Below are 23,940 nucleotides of genomic sequence, written 5' to 3'. Positions count from 1 at the left end.
GAAATTGTGCAATCTGGTGCATACTGTAGCGAGTCTTTTAACTTACACTTGAATGCAATATTTATGCTTTACATTGGATTAGCTTTGATTAAGGTTAGGCTAAATTGCATTCCTAATTACATTCCACAGTAGAGCCAGGCTCTGATCAACAGGTGCAGCACATGAATGATCTTAGTATATTCATGTATGGAAATCAGATTATAATCAAACACTTGGCCCATGTTGACCAACCTGGGTCTCACTGCACACCCGGTACTATTCCTGACCCTGACTCCAGTTGCATACCTTCTCTCATTCCTGACCCTGAGTCCAGCCTTACACCAGGCTCCCTATTCTACCCTGATCATAGCTGCTTAGCTGCTTGGGTTCCCAGTGCTGAACACTCCCATTGTCCCAGCCTTGACTGCACACCTAGTACTATTCCAGACCTTGACTCTGGATGCACACTTGACCTTCCCCCTAGCCCCTCTGCACTGACAATATATCTGGCCCATGCATAAAGCCCCATATCCGACCCCTTGGACTTAACCTATTATGTTCAAGTCCATAAGTGCGGTAATCTAATGCGGTAATTTTTTATGGGGCACTTCACAGACCAAATTTTGTATAACAAAATTTGCTACATCCATTGGCTAGCTTGTTATCTAACATGCTAGTTACATTGTCAAAGAGGTCATCAATTGGTTGAACACAATTTCTCATCCAAAAATTATACTCACTCAGCTGTATAAGTATTCTGTTACCATTTCCTTCATTTTCCTAACAAACTGTCCTGAAGTCATTTTCACCCCCAATATTTTCAGTATTTTGCTGTCTTCCTCTCAGCTGGGACTTTTCCGACATGCAAAGTCCAATAACTATATATTTAATTAATATTATTCTACTAAATGTGATCTTGAGAGTACATAATATTTTCTGTGGTATTCATAACACAACAATGATAAAAAGATCTTTGTTTTGATTGCACCTATCAACATGCATACATTATTATATTAGTTAATATGTACCGAGGGCAAGGTTTTGTTCCAATGCTCCCCATTCCCAATTACTTCTACATTGAAGTGATTGAAATCCAAGTGAAGTTTAAATGGCATCATAAAAGTAAAACCTCCGGAATGGATGATATTCTTTACGTGGTTGGTTGGAGAGTATCAGCACAATTAGTATATTAAACATTGAATCTTCAGATGTCCTGGTTCAAGCTAAAACTAAAGACAAATAATAACCTCCTCACACACAGAGAAATAGTTAGTGAGGTAAACAAACATAATAGTTGAGTGGCAAATGACAATAGTGCTACCTTCCCAATATTTAACTGAAGTAAATAATGGGTTATCAGGGCTGTATGTTGTGACAGACAGCCTGACACCTTGCATGTCATTTTAATATTACACTTATTCCATCCCCCTGGATGGGACTTTTTGAAATTTGATGTATTAAAATCATGTTTTGGTGCATTGTAGAAGTGTGATTTGTAAGAGGTAACTTTTTTTTAAGAGATAAATTTTTAAGGGGTACCAGAGGCAGAGACTATCCCAACATTTAAGAAACAGTTAGACTGATACATGGATAGGACAAGTTTGGAGGGATATGGACCAAAAGCTGGTAGTGTAGCTGGGACATGTTGACGGGTGTGGGCAAGTTGGGCCGAAGGGCCTGTTTTCACACTGTATCACTCTATAGCTACATTATACCTCCACCATGCATGAATGCTTCAAAATCAAGTGGTCGAGTTTTATTGCCATATACTCAAGTATAGACACATAGAAAATAGGTGCAGGAATTGGCCATTCAGCCCTTCAAGCCAGCACTGCCATTCAATATGATCATGGCTGTTCATCTAAAATCAGTACCTCTTTCCTGTTTTTTCCCCATATCCCTTGATTTTGCAATCCCCAAGAGCTAAATGTAACTCTCTCTTGAAAACATCCAGTGAATTGGCCTCCACTGCCTTCTGTGGCAGAGAATTCCACAGATTCACAACTCTCTGGGTGAAGAAAGTGTGTCCTCATCTAAGTCCTAAATGTCCTATCCTTTATTCTTAAACTGTGACCGCTGGTTCTGGACTCCCCCAACATCGGGAACATTTTTCTTGCAGTTACAGTAAGTGTAAATCTAGCAGGCAAGTAGGATGCTTTCTCCAACCACCCCCATTTGGAGGCCACTGTCTTCCACTACTTCTACCCAGTGCTTGGTACTTACTTCCAGCAGCCACTGGTTGTCCTCCAGGAGGCACCGAGCCACAGCCTGATCCATGCCGGTCGCCTGGGCGAATTCGGCACAGAGACACTCACGGCAGCGGCGCAACGCCTCTTACGGCCCGGGACTCTTGCACTGAGACTGCTCCATGGCCAGAGCTGCAGCGAGCTACTCGCCAGCCCGGCAAACACTAGCCAGCCGGCAAACACTCGCCAGCCCGGCAAACACTCGCCAGCCCCGGCTCCCAGTCCGCATCTGTCCCCACCGCTGCTTCTGCTTCCATCCCTCCCTCCGCCCTGGCTCTCCAACATCCGCACTTGATATGAGTTTTGAAATTTTCGCTGATCACAGAATTTCTCACGACAGAGCGTGAGAAATTTGTGATCAACGTGAGAGCGTGAGAATTTGGCCGAATGCGTGAGTCTCACGCTCAATGCGTGAGAGTTGGCAGCCCCGGTTTAACCCACATCCCTCCAAACTTCCCTATCTACATACCTGCCCAAATGTGTTTTAAATGCTGTCAAAGTAACTGCCTCAACAACCTCCTCTGGCAGCTCGTTCCATACACCCACCTGAGTGAAAAAGCTACCCTGAGGTTCCTATTAAATCTTTCCCCCCTCACCTTAAACACAAGTCCTCTGGTTCTTGCTTCCTTTACTCTTGATAAAGACAGTGCATTCACCCTATCTATTCCCCTCATGGTTTTATACACCTGTATAAGATCACCCCTCATCCTCCTGCGCTCCAATGATAAAGCCCTAGCCTGCCCAACCTCTCCCTGTAGCTCAGGCCCTCGAGCCCTGGCAACATCTTCTCTTTCCAGCTTAACTCCATCTAATGACCCAAGCAGTCTTTCCAGGTGCGGCAGAGGTTTACCTGCACCTCCTCCAACCTCATCTATTGCATCCGCTGCTCTAGGTGTCAGCTGCTCTACATCGGTGAGACCTCCGCTCGGTTCACAATAACCAACCTGATCTCCCGGTGGCTCAGCACTCCCCCTCCCATTCTGAATCCGGCCTTTCTGTCCTGGGCCTCCTCCATGGCCAGAGTGAGGCCCACCGTATATTGGAGGAGCAGCACGTCATATTTAGCTTTGGTAGTTTACACCGCAGGGGTATGAACATTGACTTCTCCAATTTCAGGTAGTCCCTGCTTTCTCCCTCCTTCCCCTCCCCTTCCCAGCTCTCCCACTGTCTCCGCCTCTTTTTTCTTCTTCCCGCCCCCCACCACTCCCACATCAGTCTGAATAAGGGTCTCAACCCAAAACGTCACCTATTCCTTCGCTCCATAGATGCTGCCTCACCCGTTGAGTTTCTCCAGCATTTTTGTCTGCCTTCCAGCTTAATGGTATCATTCCTGTTTTATAAACTTTAGTGAGGTCACCTGTAAGGTTATCTATCCTTGAAAGACTGCAGAATATGTTACCTCATTCCTCCAAGCAATGTCCCCACATTCCACGAACCTACACCACTCTGTCTTCTCTTTATTCGGTAGCGATATGATTCAGTATACCAAACTCCAGGTGCGATCCAACCAGAGTCCAATATACTTGGAGTACTAAGTCCAGGATATCGATTTCAGTGCTGTAAGCTGAGGGCTAAGTATTGACCATAATTCCGTGAGAACATGGAGGCACAAGAAACCACAGTTTCACGGTATCTGGCATGGAAGACAAAGTGCTGGAGTAACTCAGCGGGTCAGGCAGCATCTGTGGAGAGAAGGAATGGGCGACGTTTCGGGACGAGACCCTTCTTCAGACTCAGGGTCAGGCAGCATCTCTGGAGGACATGGATAGGTGACTGAAAAGTCTGAAGAAGGTTCCGACTGAAAACATCGCTCATCCATGTTCTCAGGAACAGCTTCTTCCCCTCTGTTATCAGGCCTCTGAATGGTCCTTCCATAAGCTAGGGTACTGTCCGATTCACCTCTACCCCATTGTGGACATTGGACTTTGTCTGTGGAACTGATGCGCTACAATGCTGAGAACTATATTCTGCACTCTGTATCTTCCCCTTTGCTCTACCTATTGGACTTGAGTTTGACTTTGTGTATGGTATATCTGATTGGATAGTAGGCAGAACCATGCTTTTCACTGCACCAAGGTACATGTAGCAATAATGAACCTAAATCTAAACGCAGACCTGACCCGCTGAGTTACTCCAGCACTTTGTGTTCTCTGAAACACTGTGCTCCTTTGCTCCTTTCCACAAAACCGTTTCTTCCCCGCTCGCTGTTCTCAGTCTACTGTATGGACCCCTCATAACCTAAAGGTCTGGCCGCAATTTCCCAACCTACCTCCTGGCGGGCCTTGCACTTTTTTATATCTGCACTTTCTCTGCAGCGGTCACGCTATAATATTATGTGCTGCACTGTATTCCTGCATTGGCTCTCACAGCCTCAGAGACCCAGGATCGATCCCAACCTCGGGTGCTGTCTGTGTGTGGAATTTGTACGTTTTCCGTGTGACCGTGTGGGTTTTCTCCAGGTACTCCAGTTTCCTCTCCCATCCAAAAGACGTGCAGGTTTGTAGGTTAATTGGCACTCTATAAATTGCCCCTAATGTGTGTAAGGTGTGGATGAGAAAGTGGGATAATGTGGGCTAGTGTGAACGGTAGATCGATGGCCGGCATGGACTCAGTGGGCTGAAGGGCCTGTTACTGCACCCCCTGCATCTCTCAACTAAATAAATGTTTTCAATGTAGTCACAAAAAGCTGGAGTAACAGCGGGACAGACAACATCTCTGGAGAGAAGGAATGGGTGACGTTTCGCGTCAAAACCCTTCTTCAGACTCAACCCGAAATGTCGCCAATTCCTTCTCTCCAGAGATGCTGCCTGTCCCGCTGAGTTACTCCAGCATTTTGTGTCTATCTTCGGCTTAAACCAAAGATCACATGATCTTCGGTTTAAACCAGCATCTGCAGTTCCTTCCAACACAAATGTATTCACTGTATCTCAATGGGGACCTGAAGTTTCGTTCACCATGACCTGCATTACTGCCTGTGTCCACCAGGTGGTGGCAGTGGCCCGTGTTTTCTGTGGTCATCCAGAATAGTCAGAGCCTTATTTTTCATTTCATTAAATCGGCCCTTCGGCCCAACTCACACTCGCACACACATGCACACACCCATACATAAACACACTCATACACACCCATACACACACATGCATAAACACGCTCATACACACAAAGATATATCCACATACAAACACACCCACACACACAGATATACACACACAAACATAAACGCATTCATACTCACAAATATACGCACACCCATACATACACACACATCTACACACACACACCCCCCATATACACAAACACACCCTGCACACAAATACACCCATATACACAAACACAAGCATACGCACAGCACACTCATACATGCATACCTCTATGATCACATGAACAGACTTACTGACTCACACACTAATACACACACACACACATTTTTTTTACACAGAGGGTGGTGTCAGGTGTGGTGGTGGAGGCAGATACGATAGTGGTGTTTAAGAGGCTTTTAAGGTATGCAGGGATGGAAGGATAAGGATCACGTGCACGCCGAGATTAGTGTAACTTGGCATCATGGTCAGCACAGACATTGTGGGCCGAAGGGCATGAAAATAAGACAGAGTGCTGGAGTAACTCAGCGGGTCAAGCAGCATCACTGGAGAACATGGATGGGTGACGTTTCGGTTTGGTTCCCTTCCTGTGAAGAAGGGCCACCTATGTAAGTTCCGAAGAGATGCTGCCTGACCCGCTGAGTAACTCCAGCACTTTGTTGTTTGTTTTGTAAACCAGCGTCTGCAGTTCCCTGTGTCGGTGTTATTCAAGTGAAGCCTAATTAAATCCCATTCTATTCTGAATGTTCCCTTGAAGTGACATCAGCCTGACTGCAGCTCCTCTGATGCGGATGGAAGTCACGGGGATCTGAATCATTTCACACTCTCCACCGAGATAGCTGAGAGAATATTTTGATTCTGATATCTCATGGTATTTAATTAAAGGAAGGATTGGATTATGAACTAAACCCTCGCTACCTCCTGACGCAGAGATATTTTGGTCAAATGATGTCAACCTACTGGTGAATTAAAATGTATAAGGCCTTCAGAAAATCAGAGATACAAGGAACTGCAGATGCTGGAATCTTGAGCAAAGCACAAAGTGCTGGAGTAACTCAGCGGGTCAGGCAGCATCTGTGGAGAACAATAGACAATGGATAGGTGCAGGAGTAGGCCATTCGGCCCTTCGAGCCAGCACCACCATTCAATGTGATCATGGCTGATCATCCCCAATCAGTACCCCGTTCCTGCCTTCTCCCCATATCCTCTGACTCCGCTATTTTTAAGAGCCCTATCTAGCTCTCTCTTGAAAGCATCCAGAGAACCCGCCTCCTCCGCCCTCTGAGGCAGAGAATTCCACAGACTCACAACTCTCTGTGAGAAAAAGTGTTTCCTCGTCTCCGTTCTAAATGGCTTACTCCTTATTCTTAAACTATGGCCCCGGTTCTGAACGTGGATAGGTGACGTTTCACAGAGTGCTGGAGTAACTCAGCGGGTCAGGCAGCATCTGTGGAGAACATTGATAGGCAACCCTTATTCAGAAGAAAGGTTAGGGTGTGTGAGTGTGTGTGGGGAGTGCGTAAGTGTGTCTCCTATCCAAGTTCTCCAGAGTTGTTGCCTGACCCGCTGAGTTACTCCAGCACTCTGTCTTTTTTTTCCCAAGAATAACAATGGCTTTCTTCAACACCAGGGATTTAAGGGAAGTAAAACATAGGACATAGTACAGCGCTGGAACAGGCCCTTCGGCCCACAATGTCTGTGTTGTACATGATGCCAAATTAAACTAATCTCCTCTGCCTGCATGTGATCCATATCCCTCCATTCCCCGCATGTCCATGTGCCTGTCTAAAAGCCTCTGTGCCACCGTGCCGCTCTGAGTGTACATTACCCACTCTCCCACAGCAGGACGGAATCACAGCCCCCACAGTGTGATTCATCCCAGCGTCTCCGAGCAGTGGATGCATAACCAGCAGGTGCTGATTAATGGCTTCAGCTGAGAATGGGTACAGAGCGATTTACCAACTACAGGCACGGGAAACACTCACACACGCACACTCACGCACTCACGCACGCACGCACACTCACACATGCACACTCACGCACGCACACACGCACACTCATGCACGCACACTCACGCACGCACACTCACGCACGCACACTCACACACGCACACTCACGCACGCACGCACGCACACTCATGCACGCACGCACGCACACTCACGCACGCACACTCACGCACGCACACTCACGCACGCACGCACAAACACTCATGCACGCACGCACGCACAGTCACGCACGCACACTCACACACGCACACTCACGCACGCACGCACGCACACTCATGCACGCACGCACGCACACTCACGCACGCATACTCACGCACGCACACTCACGCACGCACACTCACGCACGCACGCACGCACACACACGCACACACGCACGCACACACACACACTCACGCACACACACACTCACACACGCACACTCACGCGCGTTAGCACGCACACATACACACATGCACGCACGCACACACACACACTCACGCACACACACACTCACGCACACACTCACGCACACACACACGCACGCACGTACACACACACACTCACGCACACACACACACACTCACGCACACACACACGCACACTCACGCACACACACGCACACACACACATACGCACGCACTCACACACGCACATGCACGCACACACACGTATGCACACACACACACACACACACACACACACACACACACACACACACACACACACACACACACACATCACAAAGGAGGGGGCCAGGGAAAGTGGGGGAGCGCTGCCTGAAATTCACACGGTACAAAGCCAAGGTGATACAGACGCACACCGGGATGAACAGGAAGGTTAAGATGGCTAGCACAGTGTACGTCCTTTCAAAGAGCGGGGGGGTGGGGGGGGGCAGAGGGGAGAAGGGGGGAGAAGGGGGGAGAAGGAGTGGAGACACTTTTAAGAAGCCAGACAACTTTTAATAAGCCAGAGATACACAGCTGTGAAGTTCGGCAGACATTTAAAATTGTGCACATGTACACACACACCGGGGTAGTGCACACACACACACACTCACAGAGGGTGGTGCACACACACCACAGTACCGCGTGCAGTGTGACTGAGTGTGTGACTGAGTGTGACAGTCGGTTCCACCCATCCCCACGTCCATGGGATTCCTGTCATTCCCTCGGCTGTGGGCTGAGGTGGAGCGGCAGGCCCCGGGTGGAATCCGGTCTCATGCCTGGGATGCCTGTGTGGGCCGTGACTAGTGAACAGATTCACAATCAGGCCGGCCTGCATTCACCCACAGAGGGCCCAGCAGGGGACTGGCAACCTGACATGCAGTAGGCGGGCCAGTGGGGTCAGTGTGGGGACGGATACAGGGCTGTGGGGAAGAGTGTGGGATAGTGATGGAATGTTCCAGATGGACTCTAATGTGTCTTTAACCCAGTACGGAGCAGCCATTGATACGGGCACTGAGGCAGCAACAGATTGTGTGAATTGCAGGCAGCAGATTTCCTGGTTATGGTTTGTAAACAGTCAATAAGTTAACTGCGAGGCCCACAAATCATTGTCTTTGCCTGTGTCAGGGACATGAATACGGACAGAAGGTGTAGTATTCCCCAGTGTGGCAGGGGCCGGTGTGTGTATGTGGGGGGTGGGTGGGATGCTTTGTGTTGTGGGAGTGTGGGGAAGATACTGTGGCACTCACCCTGACAGATGGACACAGCCTCACGGAGGGAGAGCTGCGGAATGGACTGGGCTGCCACAGCCTGGCGGGCGGGCGGGCCTGCTGGTGAATTATAACCCCCTCCACTCACACACACCTTCAGTCCCAGTAAGTTGTAGTGACAGGATCCTGCACCAGGGCTATGTGTTCAGCTCTGGTCAATACACAATGGACAATAGGTGCAGGAGTAGGCCATTTGGCTCTTCGAGCCAGCACCGCCATTCAATGCGATCATGGCTGATCATCCACAATTAGTACCCCGTTCCTGCCTTCTCCCCATATCCCCTGACTCTGCTATTTTTAAGAGCCCTATCCAGCTCTCTCTTGAAAGCATCCAGAGAACCTGCCTCCACCGCCCTTTGAGGCAAAGAATTCCACAGACTCACCACTCTCTGTGAGAAAAAGTGTTTCCTCGTCTCCGTTCTAAATGGCTTACTCCTTATTCTTAAACTGTGGCCCCTGGTTCTGGACTCCATCGGGAACATGTTTCCTGCCTCTAGCGTGTCCAAACCCTTAACAATTTTGTATGTTTCAATGAGATCCCCTCTCGTCCTTCTAAACTCCAGAGTGTACAAGCCCAGCTACTCCATTCTCTCAGCATATGACAGTCCCGCCATCCCGGAAATTAACCTTGTAAACCTACGCTGCACTCCCTCAATATTTTCATCCAGAGGGTGGTGGGTGTATGGAACAAGGTGCGAGAGGAGGTAGTTGAGGCAGGGACTATCACCATACCCAAAATATATATTTGGACAGGTACATGGATAGGAAGTGTTTAGAGGGATCTGGGCCAAACACGGGCAAATGGGACTATCTTAGATGGGCATCTTGGTCGGCGAGGGCATTGGGCCAAAGGGCCTGTTTCTGTGCTCTGTGACTCTAATTATTAAGATAATACCAAGGAGCTGCAGATGCTGGAATCTTGAGCAAAACACTAAACGCTGGAGGAACTCAGCGGGTCAGGTAGCAGAGTCACACAGCACAGAAACAGGCCCTTCAGCCCAACTCATCTAAGCCAAGCAAGATGCCCCATCTAAGTTAGTCAGGGTAAACAGAACTGTTTTCCCACAGTGGAAGTGTCAAAGACTGGAGGATTATGCAGCAGCTTTAAGGGTAATGTTTAATGCAGATGTGCGGGGCAAGGTTTTTTACACAGAGGGTGGTGGGTGCCTGGAACGCGCTGCCAGGGGTGGTGGTGGAGGCAGATACGATAGTGGCGTTCAAGAGGCTATTAGACAGGCGCGTGGATATGCAGAGAATAGCGGGATATGGATCACGTGCAGGCAGAGATTAGTTTAATCATCAGGTTAGGCATGAACATGGTGGGCCGAAGGGCCTGTTCCTGTCCTGTGTTCTATGCCTTCACTCTTCTGGACTTTGTCTCCCTTTCCGTTCTCTTTCTCTCATTCCCCTTCTCTCTCTCGCTCTCTCTCTCTCTCTCTCTCTCTCTCGCTCTCGTGTGAAGGAGAAAGCTTCATCCTATAATGAGGCCCAGCGAGGTCAAGGTGCTGTAATTATCTGCTGGAGAATTTCACCGCTCCAGGGCGTTTAAAGCAACCAGCCTCTCCCGTTATTTGGAATGAATGCAGGGCTGATAATTTGCTTTCTAATCATCGCTTCACAGAGTGAGAGGCGGCTCCTTGCCCGAGTGTAATGAGTTCCACATCCCACACACTCTCAGTGGAAAATATACCCCTCAGATCTCCTTGACATGTCTCCCCTCCTTAAAGCTCTGCCTTCTTCTGCCCAGGGGAAAAGCACTGTGACTCTCCTAGCTCTCTCTATGCCCTTCGTAGTTTAACAAACCCCTCTCAGGTCAGCCTACAATGCGTTGTCCCACAAGGACAGTGTCCATTCGCTCGTGTAGGGTCACAGAGATGCACAGCACTGAAACTGGCCCTTCGGCCCATCGAGTCCCTGCTGACCCATTTATTATATTCTTCCCACAGTCCCGTCAGATTCCACCATCCGGTCTGGACGGCACCAGTTATCAGTAAACAGAGAGAATAGAACATACCACAGTACCTTACGGCACAAGAACAAGAATGGCCGAGTTGGCATATTGTGTGAGTCCCTTTCTCTGCAGTTAGCCAATATCCCTCTAAATCTTTCCTATCCATATATCTTTTAAAGGTCAAAATTGTCTCGTGCTACCGTCATCTGGTCATAGTACAACGCAGAACCAGGCCCTTCAGCCCACCTTGTCCATGCCGACCAAGTTGGTACCCATTTGCCTGCATTTGACCCATATCCCTGTAAACCCTTCCCATCCATAGCGTATCGGCCCAAAACATTGCCTATTTCCTTCGCTCCATAGATGCTGCCTCACCTGCTGAGTTTCTCCAGCATTTTTGTCTACCATCCATATATATATATTTTTTTAAGTCATAATTGTATCCAGTTCTTTAGCCATCTAATTACAGTTGTAGATGTTTATGGTAGACAAAAAATGCTGTAGAAACTCAGCGGGTGAGGCAGCATCTATGGATAGAAGGAATAGGAGATGCTCTCCATAGATGCTGCCTCACCCGCTGAGTTTCTCCAGCATTTTTGTCTACCTTCGATTTTTCCAGCATCTGCAGTTCCTTCGTAAACAGTTGTAGATGTTTAGTTTATTTTAGAGATCCAGCGTGGAAACGGGTCCTTTGGCCCACCGAGTCCACGCCGACCAGCGATCACCCCTTACACTAGTTCGATCTGACACACTAGGGACAATTTACAGAAGACATTTAGCTACAACCCCGAACGTCTTTGGGAAAGTAGGAGGAAACCGGAGCACCCGGAGTAAACCCACATGGTCACAGGGAGAACGTGCAAACTCCGTACAGACAGCACACATAATAATAATAATAAATTTTATATTTAATGGGCGCCTTTCATACAAAATCTCAAGGACACCTTACATAGTAATCGGAATAAAAACATATAATCGGAGTAAAACAAGTAATTAAAGACATCACAATGACACAAATTAAAAACAGAATTCAATCCAAAAACAGAAAATCAAAAACACAGTGTGAAGAGAGAGCAGCGGCAACCAATTCGTGCCAGCGTCCACTCTCCCTTCACGGCAGCCACAACATAGTCAGGATCGCAGCCGGGTCTCTGGCGTTGTAAGACAGCAACTCGATCGCTGCGCCACCGTGCCGCACCGACATCTAATCGGTGCGGTGGCGCAGCGGTAGAGGTGCTGCCTTACAACGCCAGAGACCCAGGTTCAATCCTGACGATGGGTGCTGTCTGTATGGAGTTTGCACGTTCTCCCTGTGACCGTGTGGGTTATCCCCGGGTGCTCCGGATTCCTCTCACACTACAAAGACGTACAGGGTTGTAGGTTAATTGGCTTCAGTAATATTATAAATTGTCGCTAGTGTGTGTAGGATAGTGTTAATGTTTGTGGATCACTGGTCAGCCCGGATACGGTGGGCCGAAGGACCCGTTTCTGCACTGCAGCTCTAAACGAAACAGGCCCTTCAGCCCACCACGTCTATACTATTCCACTTTAGACCTGTGCCTCTCCATGCCTTGGTGAATCAAGGACTTGTGTCTCTGTGCTGGCAACTCAGCGAGCTTTGTTATACACAGTCATGAAGCATGAACATGCAGATATCTCCCTGACTGCCTGAAGCACCCGCGGACCAAGACAGGGAACCACTGGAAGCAGATTCACGGATGTACAGCCGCATCTTTAATAAATAAACAGCCTCCTGCAAGCTCTGAATAATTTACCTCCGTTTGTCTGCATGATTTGATGGCAATTTATTTGTCTCTGCGAGGAATTGCCGTGTGTAAGTCAACGGAGCACGTGATCCCAGGCTGGGGGGTTCCTGCGTTCCTGCCCGGGACTGATTCAGGAACACATCCCTCCGCTGTTGGGACAGTCTCCATGTCTGGGTAACGGGGAGAGAGCACACGCGGGGGTTGATCCCAAATCTGAAATGGCAACAGTGAGCAATTCCCAGGATTCAAGCACAAGACACACTGCTTGAATCTGTGCCTGAATTGGTCATTCCTTGGTCTGGGAGTGTGTGATGGGACTGTGTAGAGTCATATAGTGATACAGTGTGGAAACAGGCCCTTCAACCCGTCTTGCCCACACCGGCCAACATGTCCCATCTACACTAGTCATAGACTGATACAGTGTGAAAACAGGCCCTTCGGCCCAACTTGCCCACACCGACCAACATGTCCCATCTACACTAGTCATAGACTGATACAGTGTGAAAACAGGCCCTTCGGCCCAACTTGCCCACACCGACCAACATGTCCCATCTACACTAGTCATAGACTGATACAGTGTGGAAACAGGCCCTTCAGCCCGTCTTGCCCACACCGGCCAACATGTCCCATCTACACTAGTCATAGACTGATACAGTGTGGAAACAGGCCCTTCGGCCCAACTTGCCCACACCGGCCAACATGTCCCAGCTACACTAGTCCTACCTGCCTGCGCTTGGTCCATTTCCCTCCAAACCTGTCCTATCCATGTACCTGTCCAACTGTTTCTCAAACGTTGGGATAGTCCCAGCCTCAACTACCTCCTCTGACAGCTCGTTCCATACACCCACCACCCTTTGTGTGAAAAAGTTACCCCTCAGTTTCCGATTAAATTTATTCCCCTTCACCTTGAACCTATGTCCTCTGGTCCTCGATTCCCCTACTCTGGCCAAGAGACTCTGTGCATCTACCCGATCTATTCCTCTCATGATTTTGTACACCTGTGTACAAGGATAAGAGGGAGCTTGACGCTGTGTCTGATCCGGGAGTGTGTGATACTGAGATCTGTTCAGGTTTCAATAGAAAATGTGTTTCCTCCCTGACTCAATCTCAGCTAATTGAAACCCGGTACAAACCTCTGCAAGTACAGCCTGCAAGATGCAGAAGCTTGAAAGCCCGCACCACCTGACTCAGGAACAGCTTCTTCCCCTCTGTTATCAGGCTTCTGAACGGTCCTTCCATAAGCTAGGGTACTGTCCGATTCACCTCTACCCCATTGCGGACATTGGACTTTGACTGTGGAACTGATGCTCTACAATGCTGAGAACTATATTCTGCACTCTGTATCTTCCCCTTTGCTCTACCTGTTGTACTGGAGTTTGACTTGACTGTATTTATGTGTAGTATTATCTGATCTGATTGGATAGCATGTATTGGTGACAAGAATAAACCTCAACCTGAAGCTGACCTAGAACTGCTGGCAGGAAAACCAAAAATACATATGTGCAGGCAGGAACTGTAGATGCAGGTTTATATTGAAGGTAAGATAGGACATTCTTGCTATTGAGGGAGTGCAGCGTAGGTTTACAAGGTTAATTCCCGGGATGGCGGGACTGTCGTATGCTGAGAGAATGGAGCAGCTGGGCTTGTACACTCTGGAGTTTAGAATGATGAGAGGGAATCTCATTGAAACATATAAGATTGTTAAAGGCTTGGACACGCTAGAGGCAGGAAGCATGTTCCTGATGTTGGGGGAGTCCAGAACCAGGGGCCACAGTTTAACAATAAGGGGTAAGCCATTTAGAACGGAGACGAGGAAATACTTTTTCTCACAGAAAGTGGCGAGTCTGTGGAATTCTCGTTCTTCAGTGGGCAGTGGAGGCAGGTTCTCTGGATGCTTTCAAGAGAGAGCTAGATAGGGATCTTAAAAATAGCGGAGTCAGGGGATATGGGGAGAAGGCAGGAACTGGGTACTGATTGGGGATGATCAGCCATGATCACATTGAATGGCGGTGCTGGCTCGAAGGGCCGAGTGGCCTACTCCTGCACCTATTATCTATTGTCCAAGACACAGAGTGCTGGAGTAACACAGCGGGTCAGGCAGCATCTCTGGAGAAAAAGGATTGGTGACGTTTCGGGTCAGGACCCATTTCCAGACTCAGTCTGAAGAAAAGGTCTCGACCCAAAATATCACCCATGATTGTTCTCCAGAGATTCTGCCTGAGCCGCTGAGTTGCTCCAGCACTCTGTGTCCATCTTCCAAAGACTCACATGATGTGTTCATGTATACTACCAGCATGAGCAGATAGTGGACAAACACCAACATGTGGCCCCACCCCATCTCAACAAGAATTGTAGTTGACGCAAGAGCGTGGGCCCAGGCAGTGGGTAGTCGACGGGCTGAGCTGCCCGCCCCTTGTCCGGGCCGACGTCCGTGCCCACGTGTCCCTGTAGCGAGAACACACACACGCGGTGTCCACGGGGAATCTGGAGGCCGTCCGTGAACGCTGGTCGCCGCGGGAGGTCACGTGTATTGTTGATAAAGTTGGTGATATATTAATTTGATGATCGTTTGTTAGTAAATTGTCAACACAGGCAGCCTTTGATCGTGTTAATATGTATGTTTTTGTTTTCTGAATAAAAGTATTTGTATAATATAAAAGAGTCAGGAGTGTTTCATATGTAGACATTCTTACTTGCTGCATCTTGACAAGCCCATTAACGCACAAATACAACAAGGGGCAGTACAGCACTGGAACAGGCCCTTCTTCCCACAATGTCAGTGCCTGCACATCATGCCGTTAAGGGCCTGTCCCACTTGCGCGTCATTTACGCGACATCATTTAGGCGTCGCGACACGCACGTAACGCGCGCATGGTGCGTGGTGACGTAGGCAGTGTCACGCGCGGCGCCCCAGGATTTTGGGATGTACAAAATCTTCGCGCGCAATCTGCGTGACGTGCAAATGACGGCCAAGTGGGACAGGCCCTTTACTAATCACCTCTGCCTGCGCCTGGTCCATGTCTCTCCATATCTAAAAGTCTCTTAAACGCTACTACCGTATCTAACCATGTCTCCAGCACCACCCTTGGCAGCACATTCCAGGCACCCACCACCAGAGGACATAGGGTTAAGATAAATAGGAACCTGAGGGGCAACTTTTTCACACAGAGCATGGTGGATATATGGAACGAGCTGCCAGAGGAGGTAGCTGAGGCAGGTACTACAATGTTTAAACGTCACTTGGACATGTAGATGGATAGGGAAGGTTTAGAGGGATATGGGCCAAACGCAGGTAAACACACGAGAGGCAGGAAACATGTTCCCTATGTTGGGGGAGTCCAGAACCAGGGGCCACAGTTTAAGAATAAGGGGTAAGCCATTTAGAACAGAGACGAGGAAACACTTTTTCTCACAGAGAGTGGTGAGTGTGGAATTCTCTGCCTCAGAGGGCGGTGGAGGCCAGTTCTCTGGATGCTTTCAAGAGAGAGCTAGATAGGGCTCTTAAAGATAGCGGAGTCCGGGGATATGGGGAGATGTCAGGAACGGGGTACTGATTGTGGATGATCAGCCATGATCACATTGAATGATGGTGCTGGCTCGAAGGGCTGAATGGCCTACTCCTGCACCTATTGTCTATTAAATGGGACTAGCTTAGATGGGGCATCTTGGGATGGCATGGGTGGGTTGGGATGAAGGGCCTTTTTCTGAGCTGTATGACTGTGATGGAGAGGAGTGTGTGAGATGTCAGTAGTACTGCAGGGCACCCTGACACTCCTGTGGGCATCAGTGTAGAGCCGAGCTCTGCTGCTCTCTGGGGAAGTGCTTTCATTAAAGTTCAATCACACAGCAGGTGCTGGCGGTGCTGAGACACTGATTATCATTGCAGGAGCCTGTGTGGAGGAGCTCATCAAAGCCTCTGTTACCGGACTACCAGTGGATGGGGCAAGATGGGGCGACTGGAAACCGCTTGCAAGTGTGAGAAGAGATTGGATCCGTCATTCACCATCCAATCATATTCATCTGACATCAGAGGGGTTTCTTAACCAGCAGCTTGGCCCAAGACTGCAAGAAAGTTGTGGATGTAGCCCAGTCCATCACACAGATCACACTCCCCACCATTGTAGATGTAGCCCAGTCCATCGCACAGATCACACTCCCCACCATTGTAGATGTAGCCCAGTCCATCACACAGACCACACTCCCCACCATTGTAGATGTAGCCCAGTCCATCACACAGACCACACTCCCCACCATTGTAGATGTAGCCCAGTCCATCACACAGACCACACTCCCCACCATCGACTCTATCTACACTTCACGCTGCCTCGGGAAATAATCAAAGACCGGTCATTCCTTCTTCTCCCCGCTCCCGTCCGGCAGAAGGTACAGAAGCTTGAAAGCGCGCACCACCTGACTCAGGAACAGCTTCTTCCCTTCTGTTATCAGGCATCTCAATGGTCCTTCCATAAGCTAGGGTACTGTCCGATCCACCAACCTACCTTATTGCGGCCCTTGCACTTTCTTTATACGCACTCTTTCTGTTACTGTGACACTATAATTGTAATGCTCCATTCTGTGCTGTGGTATTTTCTCTTTGCAACAGCTGTGGGGGTGACACTAGATTGTACTCATGTATGGTATGATTTGACTGGAAAGCACAAAATAATTTTATTGACTATCTCGGTAAATGTGACAATAAACTAAATTCATTAGAAATGTTTTTCACTGTAACTCGGTAAAGGTGACAATAATAAGCCAATACCGTTGGACGGGCACATATATCATATCCCCCCGATTATCCCCTAGGGTCGCCAACTGTCCCGTATTAGCCGGGACATCCCGTATTTTGGGCTAAATTGGTTTGTCTCGTACGGACCGCCCTTGTCCCGTATTTGACTGCTGCTACTCGGGTCGAGGGGACTGTAGGGTCGGACCCCACCTCACTTGTCCCGACGTAGTGCAGCCCATGGAGTGCAGCAGCAGCAGCAGCAGCAGCAGCAGCGCCTCGCCCGTGGCCCCGTCGGTTGGTCGGCAGCCCGGCCAGCTGTCTGACCTTCGGGCCTTCGCTTACCGCCGACACCACCACCACCCCTCCTTCTCATGGGCCGATCATCGGTTCATGAGTTGGACGGGGCGCTGGACCCGGGCCAAAACTCCTCAGCTGGCCCGCCGGCTGGGCTTTGCGGGTCCAACTCATCATTCACCCAGCCACGGCCGAGTCAGTCAACTAATTGCCGTCGGACATACCAGACTTCCCACCATCAACTCCCAAATCATCGCCTGTCCACAGATGCTGCCTGACCTGCTGAATTGCTCCATCACTGGTTTTGCTCCAAGATTCCAGCACGTGTAGTTCGTTGTGTCTCCTTTACATTCCTCTACACTTGGCCTCTCCACCACTTGCAGGGAATGCACTCGGCTTCTGAGCCGCTAAACGTTGGAACTATCTCCCTAGACCCCTCTACCTGAACCAGTTGAAGTAGCTCTGTCTGCGATAAGCTTTGGGTCAGTCACGGTTTGTAAAGGTATCTTTTGCACGTTTTTGTAAAAAATCTTCCACTCAGTTAATTAAAATGTTAATGAAGCCTAATGCATAATTGTAAAATTAGCATTTTAATATTAGTGTGGATGGAAGGCAAGTGAGCGGGAAGATCAAAGAACGGGGGGGGGGGGAGATTTCTTCTAGTGGAGTGTGATTAATCCTGAAACTGGAGCCTGGATACCAAGGCTGTGATCAAAGGAGCTGGTCTGTCTTGCAGTCATTTGTGGATGACAGTATGCCCATAATCCCTCTAGTTTGTAGCTTGAGCAGTGATGCAATCAGGCTAATGTAACGTCAACAGCTGCAGACAAGGCAGAGAGATCGCTGGGTTAGAGTCAGAGAGGGTTTCACTTTGTGGGTGAGTTGTGAATCCACTAACCTCTCTGTCTCTCATGCTGAGTGATAAAGTGGCAGTCAGGCCAGTTCATTCTCCTTGTTGCGTGTGGCGTGCACAGCCTAACATTGTCGATCAAGGGCAGACATCCAGGCCAGGACAGCATCAGTTACTGGGTGGATGGCATTGATGCCACCAGGGAAAAGCCTCAGTGGGCCGTCATTCACGATGTGTGCGATGGTCTGGTCTGGTCTGGAGGTCTGCAGTCTCCCACCCAGGCCAATTCATTGATGTAGTGTCTATAACGTGGTAAAGCATTAGGGGGAGAGCTTGCTAACAAACATTTGTATTGCCCCATAAATAAGCTGCCAGAGGAGGTATGTAGTTGGAAGGAACTGCAGATGCTGGTTTAAACCGAAGATAGACATTAAAAGCTGGAGTAACTCAGCAGGACAGGCAGCATCTCTGGAGAGAAGGAATGGGTGACGTTTCGGGTCGAAACCCTTCTTCAGAAACGTCACCCATTCCTTCTCTCCAGAGATGCTGCCTGTCCCGCTGAGTTACTCCAGCATTTTGCCCCATGTATTGCCCCATAAATAATCTGCCAGAGGAGGTAGATCAGGCAGTTACTACAACAGCATTTAAAATACATTTGGGCAGGTACCTGGATAAGGAAAGGTTTAGGGGGAGATATAAGGAACTGCAGATGCTGGTTTACAAAAGAAAACACAAAATGCTGGAGTAACTCAATGGGTCGGGCAGCATTTCAGGAGAAGATGGATAGGTGACGTTTGGGGTCTGTGGGTTTGGAGGGATATGGTCAAAATGCTGGCAAATGGCACAGATGGGGCTTGGAGTCACAGAGCATCCTTCAGCACAACTTGTCCATTCCCCATCTACACTAGTCACACCTGGGCCACATAAAAAATCTTTCCTTTCCATGTACCTGTACAAACATCTTTTCAATGTTGATAGACACAAAAAGGCAGCATCTCTGGAGAGAAGGAATGGGTGACGTTTTGGGTCGAGACCCTTCTTCAGACTGATTAGGGGTAATGGAAACAAGAGATATAGATAATGATGTGGTGAGATAAAGAACAATGAATGATTAAATGTTGTTGTCGTACCTGCCTCAACTACCTCCTCTGGCAGCTAGTTCCATATATTCACCACCCTCTATGTGGAAAACATTGCCCCCCGGGTTCCTATTAAATCTTGCTCCTCTCACCTTAAACCTACGTCTTCTGATTCCTGATCCCCCTACTCTGGGTAAAAGACTGAGCATTCACAGTGAAAAGCTTTGTTTTACATGCTATCCAATCAATAGACAATAGGTGCAGGAGTAGGCCATTCGACCCTTCGAGCCATCACCGCCATTCAATGTGATCATGGCTGATCATCCCCAATCAGTACCCCATTCCTGCCTTCTCCCCATATCCCCTGACTCCGCTATCTTTAAGAGCCCTATCTAACTCTCTCTTGAAAGTATCCAGAGAACCTGCCTCCACCGCCCTCTGAGGCAGAGAATTCCACAGACTCACCACTCTCTGTGAGAAAAAGTGTTTCCTCGTCTCCGTTCTAAATGGCTTACCCCTTATTCTTAAACTGTGGCCCCTGGTTCTGGACTCCCCCAACATCAGGTACATGTTTCCTGCCTCCAGCGTGTCCAAGCCCTTAACAATCTTATATGTTTCAATAAGATTCCCTCTCAACCTTCTAAACTCCAGAGTGTACAAGCCTAGCTGCTCCATTCTCTCAGCATATGACAGTCCCGCCATCCCGGGAATTAACCTTGTAAACCTACGCTGCACTCCCTCAATAGCAAGAATGTAATTCCTCAAATTAGGGGACCAAAACTGCACACAATACTCCAGGTGTGGTCTCACTAGGGCTCTGTACAATCAGATCAGATACAACACATAAATACACTCAAGCTCAAACTGAATCTTTCAAGCTTCTGCTCCTTCTGCTCGACGGTAGCAGAGAGAAGTTAGGACTGGGTGCATGGATACATTTTTGACTCTGTTTATAAGTTCTAGGAGCAGAATGAGTCCATTCAGACCATTAAGTCTACTCCACCATTCAATCATGGCTGATCTATCTTTCCCATTCAACCCCAGTCTCCTGCCTTCTCCCCATAATCTCTGAAACATCCGTGCTAATCAAAGCTGCTTTTCCAAAGTGTAGATGGAGTCGATGGTGGGGAGTGTGGTCTGTGTGATGGACTGGGTTACGTCCACAATGCTTTCTATGGTGCTTTTATCATTTAGTATGGAGTCAACACCCTTAAGAGTGGCACAAACCGCTGACAGCACGCCATTAAGCTGCCACTGTATAGGGAACGGGTATGAAACATATAAGATTGTTAAGCGTTTGGACACGCTAGAGGCAGGAATCATGTTCCCCATGTTGGGGGAGTCCTGAACCAGGGGCCACAGTTTAAGAATAAGGAGTAAGCCATTCAGAACGGAGATGAGGAAACACTTTTTCTCACAGAGAGTGGTGAGTCTGTGGAATTCTCTGCCTCAGAGGGCGGTGGAGGCAGGTTCTCTGGATGCTTTCAAGAGAGCTAGATAGGGCTCTTAAAAATAGCGGAGTCAGGGGATATGGGGAGAAGGCAGGAACGGGGTACTGATTGGGGATGATCAGCCATGATCACATTGAATGGCGGGTGCTGGCTCGAAGGGCCGAATGGCCTACTCCTGCACCTATTGTCTATTGAAACAAAGTCATTGGGTCATTTCTCATGTCAGTGTGTTGGCTGGGGATGCAATGTAGGCCAGGAATCTGGAGCAAGATATTGCAATGTCTCAGGTGTAGCTCTGAGAACGATTACCTCAGACGGACAGGACCTGAATTCAACAACTCCCACGACACAGCTCTGAGGAGGTGACCAAAATTAAGTTGCTCAGAAACTAGATAGTTGCAGGTTGATTTCCACAAGGACAGAAAGGACTTGGTAAAGAAGCTTTCATCAATATGGGTATTGAGGACAGAAGATGGGACGTTATGTTCTAGTTGTACAAGATGTTAGTGAGGCCACATTTGGAGTATTGGTCACCCTGCTACAGGGAGGACATCATTATGCTGGAGAGAGTGCACGGGAGATTTACAAGGATGTTGCCAGGACTCGAGGGCCTGAGTTATAAGGAAAGGTTGGGCTGGCTAGGACATTATACCTTGGGGTGCAGGAAACTGAGGGATGAGCTTATAGCCATGTATAAAATCATGATGGGAATAGAATGGGTGAATGCAAAGGTTTTTATCTACAGGTCAGGTCAGGGGGAGATCCCCCCACCACGGGTACCATGTAATCCCGTGCTACCTGCTCCATGGTCGGATAGTCGGCGACTAAACCGTCTCCCCCACCTGGTTCGCCAGGTGAGGAGGGGGCTGTGGACTCCCAGCAGGACCAAAAACAAGACCTGCCAAAGGGCGGATGAGCTCCTAGCGAGCCGACAGCCATCCACACTTCAGTAGAAGTTGCGATCACTGTCGTACATAGCATTGTAAGGAATGATGATAAAGCACACACACACACACACACACATCAACATCCTGTACTTCCAGCGGCGGAAGTCCGCAGGAACTGGAGGACGGAGACGTGCGGTACGTCCGTCACCGTTCCCGTCGGAAACCAGCGCCACTGCGTCGCGAATATTTGCAACGATGATGAATGAATGAAGAATAAAAAACAGGAGGGCATAGGTTTAATGTGAGAGAGAAAAAAAATACTAGGAACCTGAGGGACAACCTTTTCATTCAAAAGGTGGTTGGTATATGGAACAAATTACCAAAGGAGATAGTTGAGACAGGCACTAGAACATTTAAAAGACACTTGGACGGGTACTTTAGGTTGAGAAGGCAAATGGGACTAATGTAGACGGTAATCTTGGCTGGCGTGGACAAATTCCGCTGTTTCTGTGCTTCTGGGTTTCTTGGTCCTCCAAAATATTCCAAATGGAATTTGAACTGGAGGTGGTGGAGGGAGGACTTAAGCCAGAAAGGGTTTTTGGGAAGAAAGAGCTACCTTAAATTTAGTTGCATCTGGTTGGGTAACTATGATAGGGTGGAGATTATTCCATGCTTTAATTGTGCGGGGGAAGAACAAATTGCTGTACTGTCTTGGTAGCTGGAATCTCAAATTGGATTGAATGCCCTTGTCCGCTCCTAATTGGTTTGGATTTGGTGTAGGTTTTGTAATCTATGTCGAGCTGACCATTTAACATTTTGTAAAAACAGATCAAACGGTGAGCTTCACGTCTGTCTTGGAGAGGGTTCCACCCCAGAGAATTCAGAAGTTTGGTAACACTCGCTGTGTGACTCTAAGAAGATTCTGCAGAGGCATTATGAGCAGCACCACTAATGTGATCATCTCTGGATGCCACGTATGCCACTTACAACTTGGCCATGGGTGAATGGGATGAGAGGGCTAAGTGAGGAAAGACTTATAATAAAGGTTGACAGGGAGATATGGGTTCTGATTCCAAGCACACAATCTTGCTCTTAGATATTAGCAAGGCCAAGCAGCTACTTCTTATCGAGTCCACAGCACAAGATTAAGAAATAGTTTAGCCAGAGCTGACCAGATGCTTCTCGGCATCTGCATACAATGGCATCTTGCGTTTCTTGTGCGTGGTGGTGGAAACAGGGCCGCGAGGTGAACGCTCTTTCCTTGACTCCACCAAGGAGCTGATGGTTGACTTTAGAAGAGGAAAACCGAAGATCCACAAACCTGACTTCATCAAAAGGACGGCACAGGAGGGGGTCAACTGCTTCAATTCCTGGGCAGGCATATTCCTGCAGGTCTGTCCTGGGCACAACACCTCAACATAATCACAGACAAAGCTCATCAACGCCACTACTCACTCAGAAGATGGAGGAGATTCAGTGTGCTGATGAATCTCTCTCGGTAGAACAAGCTGCCAGAATAGACAGTTGAGGCAGGTACTATGACATTTAAAAACACTTGGACAGGTACATGGATAGTAGAGGAATATGGGCCAAACACAGGCAAATGGGATCGTTCAGATAATAGACAATAGGTGCAGGAGTAGGCCATTCGGCCCTTCGAGCCAGCACCGCCATTCAATGTGATCATGGCTGATCATCCCCAATCAGTACCCCGTTCCTGCCTTCTTCCCATATCCCCTGACTACGCTATCATTAAGAGCCCAATCTAGCTCTCTCTTGAAAGTATCCAGAGAACCTGCCTCCACCGCCCTCTGAGGCAAAGAATTCTACACTCACAACTCTCTGTGAGAAAAAGTGTTTCCTCAGGGGAGGGGGGTGGGGGGGGAGGGATTGTTAGATTAGTTACCTGAT

Source organism: Amblyraja radiata, chromosome 9, assembly GCF_010909765.2.
Source record: "Amblyraja radiata isolate CabotCenter1 chromosome 9, sAmbRad1.1.pri, whole genome shotgun sequence".
NCBI classification, from domain to species: domain Eukaryota; kingdom Metazoa; phylum Chordata; class Chondrichthyes; order Rajiformes; family Rajidae; genus Amblyraja; species Amblyraja radiata.
The sequence above is the reverse complement of the archived record's forward strand: the minus strand, read 5'-3'. Positions refer to the sequence as shown.